General features: G+C 55.1%; 1 protein-coding gene across 17 annotated transcripts in view; it reads right to left on the reverse strand.

Moving 5' to 3' along the window:
- Positions 1–3,348, reverse strand: part of ZBTB46 (zinc finger and BTB domain containing 46) — a 34,612-nt gene extending 31,264 nt beyond the window's left edge. For 12 of the 17 annotated variants that reach the window (XR_014936016.1, XR_014936017.1, XR_014936014.1 and 9 more), the window contains exon 1: positions 3,273–3,348. The gene's annotated coding sequence lies outside the window, so the exon portion shown is untranslated. Of the gene's footprint in view, positions 1–1,999; positions 2,179–2,662; positions 2,802–3,272 lie in introns of those variants that run through there. The other 5 variants (XM_085520484.1, XM_085520477.1, XM_085520475.1 and 2 more) reach the window with 3 other exon arrangements.
- Positions 3,349–8,065: the final 4,717 nt, after the last annotated feature.

Here is an 8,065-nt window from a genome sequence, read left to right on the forward strand (position 1 = left end):
CACCTACCTGCAAAGCTACACAGCTCCAATAATGCCTGTGTGTGTCCTCACCTCCCTGCAACCCAACACCGCCCAGTGGAACACCTTTCCATCTCATTAGAATTGCTGTCCAGGACCATGACCTGCCTGCGCAGTGCACGGGAGGCACTCAGCACCAACGCTTCATCAGCGGCCAAAGCACAACCTGATGTTTCTTGAGTATACGGGAAGGAAAGAAAGCTGAAGGAGCTGCTCAGGGAATGGCTGCTCATTTGTAAGGAGGTGCAGTGAGAACCTCAGGCTGCACTGCGTTTACAAAGAGCATCTTTAGCATATCTGTGATGTTTCATCAGTACACTACATAGTGTTCTAGGAGAGGGGAGCGAACAAGGCATCCCTGCTCCTCAGGAGCAGCTGATGGAGCCCAGCACTCCACAGGCAGCCATGGGATGGGATGGGTCCCAAGAGGAAGGCAGATAAAAAGGAGGAAAATCCGACAGCAGTTCAGGGAAAGGGGCTGTAATGCAAAGGTGCCACCTGGGGAAAACAAGAGGGAGGAATAAAGGGATGTTCTGAAGGAATAAAGTAGAATTCTAACCCCCTCCAGCTCCATCTCCCAACACCTTTCACCTTCTGGACAATAGAAGTCCCAAATATCTCATGCAAACAATACAGGTGAGCCGTGTGCTGACTCAGGCAGGAGTAAACCAAGTGCAACACACAGCAAACATGGTATTAACCCCCTGATACAAAGCATCCGCTGCTCTGCACAATGGACACAACCTGCTGGGAATCACAGTGTGTGCACAGGATGAGCACAACAGCTGCAGGTCGCTCCCTCTCTTTGTTTGGCATTAAGTTAGAAAACACCCTTTGAACAGGAGCAAATAAAATAATTAAGCTTTCAACAACCATGAATGCATTGAATCAACTTAAGTAGAGTCCACAGAGCGTTACGGAGCGCTCGGACAGGCACTGAGAGCAGCACAGAAAGGGAAAGAGTGCAGGGAAAGGCTGATGTGCTGCGGTCCCGCTGGTGGGTGTCAGCCAGTGCTGCAGGACAGGAAACTTCAGTCAGGAACTAAACAGATCTGCAAAGAAATGATCAGAGCGAGAGGAGAGCGCAGGCATGAAGGTTTGGTTAAGGAGCAAAGGGAGCGAAGCAGCCGGGCTGACAGCAGGTAACAGAGCTCTCATTGCTCTGCAGAGCTGGGGGTGCTGAACTGGAAGAGCTCAGAGGAAAAGCAGATAGAAAAACCCAACCCCTGTCACAAAGAACATCTCCTCTGCTGTCCCAGAAAACAAAGACCACGGGGAAAAAGTGGCCCATTTTCCTCCTCCAAGAGCCCCGTGTACAGGTCATGTTTTCAAAGCCTGAATCCTGAGTGCTATAGAATGCAGCAGCTTTTAACACGTATAAATAACCGCTCAGCATCAGAACAATCCCAATATCCTCACTGGGGGGTTTTTACTAATGCTGTGCTACAACCAACTCGACCCCATAAGAGAGATGCTGTGAGCTCTGCCGGTCCCCAAAACAGCAGCAGAAAGTGACAATCCAGCCCTGCACACTGTGACTAATGATCCACCCCACCCTCCGTCAGGTTTTGTTTCTTTCCCCCACCCCAGCATTAAGGATTTCCCAACACACAACTTGACAAACAGCGAGGGAATGGGATCGGGTGGGATTGCCATGGGAAAGTAGTTATTTGTTTGCAATTCAAAGCTGCTGTAAGAGACATAGAAAGAAAGGTGTGGGTATGGAGAGCTGTGAGTTCATCCATCCTGGGCAACATCAGCTCCGCATGGGGAAATAAAAGGAAAAGCCTCGTCCCCCCATCACCTTTATGGGAGATACACGCAACACACGAACAGCAGAGCAGCTCCGAGCGCAGCACCGCACTTATAATGAATAATGAATACTTTATGGAGTTCAGAGCCGGGACCCGGCCCCGGATCGGATCAAAGTGACACCGAAAGGCACCAACTCGAGTGCAGGTGCTGCCTGCAAAGCACGCACCTCCCAGCCGGCACCGCCGCAAACAATGCCCGGCGTGCCAAGTGCATCGCAGCCACCGCACAAACAGCGTCGGGAATCCATCCCCAACTGTTCAAGTGCCCCTTTGTTCGTCCTCCCGTCATCAGGTGAGACCCCCAAAGATACAGCGCTGAGCCACAGGGTTCCTCCCGGCCCTACAGCTGTCAATGGGGCATTGACACAAAGGGGTTATAACGCCCGAGGGGCACTTTGTGCGGTGTGGGGGCAAAGCAGAGGGCACTGCACTTGTTACAGCCCCACGGGGGCACCCACAGCCCTTATAGGAGCGGGGATCGCCTTTGGGGTTTGGTTGTTTTATCCCCCATTAAGGGTGTTGTTATTATTGCGTGTTGTCATTATCTCTAAAAGAGGGTCACTTCCCCCATGTCAGCCCGCAATTAAAATGGAGGCGCTGCGAGCCGGGCTTTAGGGGGAGACAATAAACCAAAACGGGGCTGGATGGAGGTAAAGCAATAATAAATAAAATAAAAACAGGGGGGGGAAGGGGAGAAAACGTGAAAAAAGGGGGTGGAAGAAAAAAAAAAGCGGGGGGGAAAAGGGGGAAAAAGAGGAGGGGGGAAAGGGGGGGGGGAAAAGGGGGCAAGGAGAAGCGGAGGGCCGCAGGGAGCCCCGCAGCACCGTTACCTCATCCCTCCGAGCAGCACTTGGGGGCTCCCGACAAACTCTCGCTCCAACTTGTGGCGGCTCCGGGGGCGGCGGGGCCCAAACGGGACAACGGGGCGGCCGGGAGAGTGAGTGACTGAGTGTGTGTGTGTGTATGTGTGTGTGTGTGTGTGTGTGTGTGTGTGTGTGTATGTGTGTGAGTGTATGTGTGTGTGCCCCCCCGCACCGCACCGAGCCGCGCTGCCTCGAGCCGGGCGGGTGTTGACGCAGCAGAAATTACCAGCTGGAAAATTCCCCTTTTGGAGGTTACGGGGAGGGGGGGGGGGGGTTGTGGGAGGGGGGGGCGGGAGGAGGAGGAGGGTGGGAGGAGGGAGAGGGGGAGGGACGGGGGGTTAAACCCTGCCCCCCCCACCCCGCACCCCATGAGTGTGGACCCCCCCCCCCCCCTTCCCCGCAGTGACCCCCTGAGGTGAACCCCCCCCATCCCCGTACGGATCGATGGCGATGGAGCGCTGCGATGGGGATAACGGTGGGAACAGGGAGGAATAAGGGGGGGGGGGAAGCGGGTCGCCCGCTGAGGGGGGGGCGGCCATGACGGCCCCCATCGCCTCAGGGCGGGGCGCGCGCTTACCTGGGCCCCATGGAGAGGAGAAGGAGGAGGAGGAGGAGGAAGGAGCGGCCGCGCTCCCTCGGTCACTCCGCGCCTCAGCCTCCCCCCGGCGGGAGGGAAGGGGAAGGGGGAGGGGGGGTGAGGGGGGTGAAGTCGGATGAGGGAGTGAGGGAAAAGGGGGGGGGGGGAAGGAAGGGGGGGGGGCAGCCGGGCGCGCTCCCGCCGCTCCCTCGGGCGCGCGGAGGGTGGGGGGGGCGGTGCCGCGCGGCGCGTGCCGGCAGCTAGCCCCGCCCCTTTTCGCCTCTAGGAGCGCTGCCATTGGCTGCCGCACCGCGCGGGTCTCCCTAAGCCCCGCCCATAGCCCCGCCCCCCGCTCCCCCTCCCGCCCCCACCTTGAGCCGGGGGAGCGGGGGCGCCAACAGCGGCACTGCCGGACACCGGAAGTGAGAGAGGGGAGGGAGGGGGCGCTCTGCACGGCTGCGGCGGCGCGGGGCACGACGGGACGGCAATGGGGGATGAGCGGGGGGTCGGTCCTCCAGCGGGGTCCGCCGGGCTGAGCCCAGCTGTGACGGGCCGCTTCGTACAACGGAGCCCTTAGGGCCGGGTGGGGGCACATGGGGCCAGGGCAGCTGTAGGGTGTGGGCACATACAGGCTGTGCTGCCCTCCATGTTGACCCAGCAGCGGGTGATGGTCCGGAATGGGGCCATGTGTGACCCAGGGATCAGCCCTGGGTGGCAGCACACCCTGTATCATAGTACATGGCCGCATTGGGGCTGTGCTGGTGCTGAGCTTTGAGCCTTATCAGTGCTTTATCAGTGCTCACACATCATCATTGTGGAGCACACAGATGTCCCTGCACGTGTTTCCCACCCCCCCCCCTCCGTTTCATCCCCCATTACCCTCAATAATACCTTGAACCCAATTAATGAGAGCTGAAACGTCTTTCAGCTCCGTTGTGTTTTTTAATTACCTCTCTTTAGTTCGTATTGCGACAGAGTCCAAACGGCACCTTCCTCGAAAGAGCTCCATTAAAATGCACATGATCAGTTTGCAGAACTCGACTGTTCCTATGACAGTTTTGAGCCTTACAAAGCAGCGCACACAGCTCAGCATCCCGCTGCCACCTGCCCTGTCACCAACAGGTAACACACAGTGATGCACTGGAACAGCCCAAGGACGCTGTGGGTGCCCCATCCCTGCAGGCATTCAAGGCTGGATGTGGCTCTGGGCAGCCTGTGCTGCTGGTTGGTGACCCTGCACACAGCAGGGGGTTGGAGCTGGGTGAGCACTGTGGGCCTTTTCAAACCAGGCCGTTCTATGATTCTACAAGATCCCTTTTCCAGCTGAAGGTCTTTGCTAACAGAAGGTGCCCGTGGAGCCTGGAGCTGCTCAGCACACAGGGCTTCAGTCTCAGGAAGGTTTTGTCTCCTTCTGCTGATCACAAGTAGCTCCATCCCCCCCTTAATTAGAATCTGTGTTGTGTTTTAAGTAAATACTGCAATTACTCTGTCCTTAGAAATGATGTGATTTCTTAGATGTGATTTCTTCTCATAAGTAGAAAGCTCGTGGAAATAAACGAATAGGAAAAAAAAAGGCAAGTTGGAGGGGAAAAAAAAACAGTGTAGTTTGTGGGATTTGGGGTGTAGAAGCCACCATAAACAAGAGACAGGAGAAGGGAAAAGCACAACCATCCCACTCTGGAGGTGTGTTGGGGGTTGCACTGAATGAGGTTTTGCATTCAATAAGCCGAGGTGATTTCTTGTGCCTTTGTCCTGTGGTTGGTTTGGAGGCGTGCTGAAAAAGCCGAGTGGCCTCGTTATTCTGTTACTCCTTTTTGTGGGGTTTTTTTGTTGTTGTTGTTTCCCTAGTGCAATTTTTAGGGGAAAGGGAGGTGCAAAAGAAAAATCCCAAGAGATCTGTGATGCGACAGCTTTGCTTGCAAAGTTCCCCTTTTGTTTCCAGCGTGCTCCATCACCAAAGCCTGTTCTTCTCCAAGCCCTGCAGGAAGGAAGCGATTTTAGGGCTCTTGCCCTCAGCCCTGCACAGCCTGGGACAATCCGCTGAGCTCAGAGCAGCTCAAAGAAGGGTTAAGGACCCACATTCCTGTCCCTATTGCTGCAGACCAAAGGTCAGCGGGTTTCTTACCACGAAGGAAGGGAGGGAGGAGGTGTGCAGCCCTGACCAGGTCATTTTAGGAGTGAACCACATCTGAGCTGCACTAATGAACTGTGTTTGTCTCTCTCTCGCATGCACGTACTCCTGCTTGGAGCCTGGCGAGTTGGAATTCCTGCTCTAGTGGGAGTGAGCGTGTCGATTGTGTTTTTTCCATGATGTGTATTGAGGCATTTGCTCAGCTGTGGGAGTAAACACTTGGGGGAATTCTCCATGAACTAGAGAGGGCAAGTCGCGAGCCTACTAAATATGGTGAAGGGAGACTGCAAATAAAAACCCCGGAGAGGAAAACTCCCTCTTCCCACCCAGCTGCCCCTCATCACCCCCACGAGCTGCTCCTCCTCATTCCGCTGCTGGTCGGGCGCTCCTTCCATCCCAGCACACTGCGCCTCTTCCCATTGCAGCTGCCTCACGTGGGTCCCAGGGCTGTCAGTGCACCGGAGGGTGAGCGATGGTGCTCGTGCACAAAGCACTTGGTCAGCTGCATCCCACCAACCTCCTCTGGTGCTGCTCTGGAAGGGGTTGGCCACGTTAGCAAACAGTTGATCTTTCATCTCCAAAAATATTCCCCCTCTGAGCCCCACTCGCTGGCTGTGGGCTCACCCCAAGGCCCTGCTGGTGGCAGCACAGCCCCCAGAGCAGCATTTGGGTTCAGTGGCCACAGTGGGGATCTCTGGGGCTCTTCTGGCTCCCAATCCCCTTCCTCTGCATGGGAAGCCTGAGTGCAGTTTCAGTTTCCAGTCCCCATTGTTTCCATGGGAATCCCAGAGGCCATTTTGGTTCCCAAACCCCATTTCCTCCATGGGAAGCCCAGGTAGCCTAGCATTGGATTTTGGCCGCATTCTGCATTCTCTCTGCTTTTCCAGGTGCTGATGTGGGGCATCTTCCCTTTGCCAAGCAGCACTTTGGGATGGCCTGCAAGCAGAGTGCTCTTCCATTGGAGTTTTTCTTTTCGCAACTCTTGGCTCAGCTTCGCCTCTTTGCACGCTGGTGCTTGCAGCGTGCTTCTGTCTGATGCCAGCAGCGCCATGCAGGAAGGATGCAGTGAATTTGGATGTCTGCAGCATCTCACACCTCCAGCAGCCCCTATGGCCATGAGCAAATCCACTCCTGCCAACCTTGGTCCCCTGGTGATGTGCCCACATCAGCATCGCTCTGATCACAGCTTAGTTTTCAAGCTAAATCCCTTTTGCTGCAGTATCTCAAACTACTCTGTGCTTAAGAGAGATTCATCTCGGGTATATTCTTCTGCTTGCAAAGATTTTGTTTCCCTTGGAACCCAAACAAATTGCAGGTCTGTCTCTGAGCCCTTTGTTCCATGCAAACTATATAAATAGTGCATGCAATGGAGCTGTGCTTGGAAAGCACAGAGCAACAGTGAAAATATATATATAACTGTGAAGGGTTGGGGAGTGTGGTTTTGGGTTTAGCCCGGCAATTGGTGGCTCGCCTAACAATTTAGGCCACATTTGAGGTTTATGTAGGTTAAATACGGTACGCCACATTTCGCTGCCGTTTGCACAGAGCTCTGGGCACAGCTGGAGAATGTGGGGCAATGAATGAGGAGAACTGGGGCAAAATGTCCAAAAAAGTGTTACGAAGTAAATAAGAAACCTTTTTCTCCCCCCTCCCCCACAGTATTTGAATAATCAAATTGCTTGTCAGGAGCTGTGATGTGGCTGCCCATCAAATGGGTACTACCAGAGGCATCTGGGAGGCCATTGGTGCTGTCTAGCACTCCCAGATCACAGTGAATGCAGCACCCAGCACCTCCAGGCAGCTCTCCCATTGCCATGGGTCCTATGGGACCATGCAGTGTGACTCTGTGGGGTCTGACCCAGTTTCAACCATTGAAAGATGGGGACAGGAGGGGAGACAAGCACTGCTCTGTTAAAGCTGGGATCCTAGGGGCTGATGACAATCACAGCAGCAGAGTGGCAGTGCTGGAGACATCCTCATTTTCCTTCCACCTCCAGAAATGCCCACAGCTGCTTTCTGAGCCTAACCTACTTGCTGTCATTGCTGCTCTGAGCACTGCACCAATGGCTCTCAGCACAAAGCAGCTCCACAAAAGTCCCTCTGGCACCCAACCCTTCCCAGTTCAAGCATCCTCAGTGCCTGCATTCCCACTGCACAGCTGCAACCATGCTTCATCTTCATCTTTCCTTTCCCTGGTTTAGCAGTACCGGAGCAGAGGAAAAGCTGAACATTTCCATGGGGAAGAAGCAGGGCTGGGCAGAGCGAGTGGCTGCATTAGGGCTGTGAGCCCCCTGTGCTGTCTCACTCCAACCCAAGCTCTCCTGGTTGGCTCTCAGAGCCATTCACACCTCCCCTTGCTCTTTCCCAGCCTGGCAGTGTGTCATGTCTGCGGGGGCAGGTGCCCATCTGTCTCCAGTTGCAGTTTTTAAACATTTCCCTCCCCCTCTCTCCCTCCTCTGCCCAGTGCTGCTGACCCCAGTGGGCACCGTGCATCGCTCCATGCAGCACAGGGGGGGATGAAGGCATTCTGCAGCTGGATCAGCTGCGGCAAAGGCAAATGCAATGGGAGTTCATTGCACATCCTTGCACATGTCTGTGTGTGTGTGTGCATGCTCAGGGTTGCAGCTGGCCCCAATAAGGGCAGGGGAAAGGCATGCTGCCT

Source organism: Coturnix japonica, chromosome 19 (genome assembly GCF_054131305.1).
Source record: "Coturnix japonica strain WE chromosome 19, WE-NBRP24, whole genome shotgun sequence".
Classification (NCBI taxonomy): domain Eukaryota; kingdom Metazoa; phylum Chordata; class Aves; order Galliformes; family Phasianidae; genus Coturnix; species Coturnix japonica.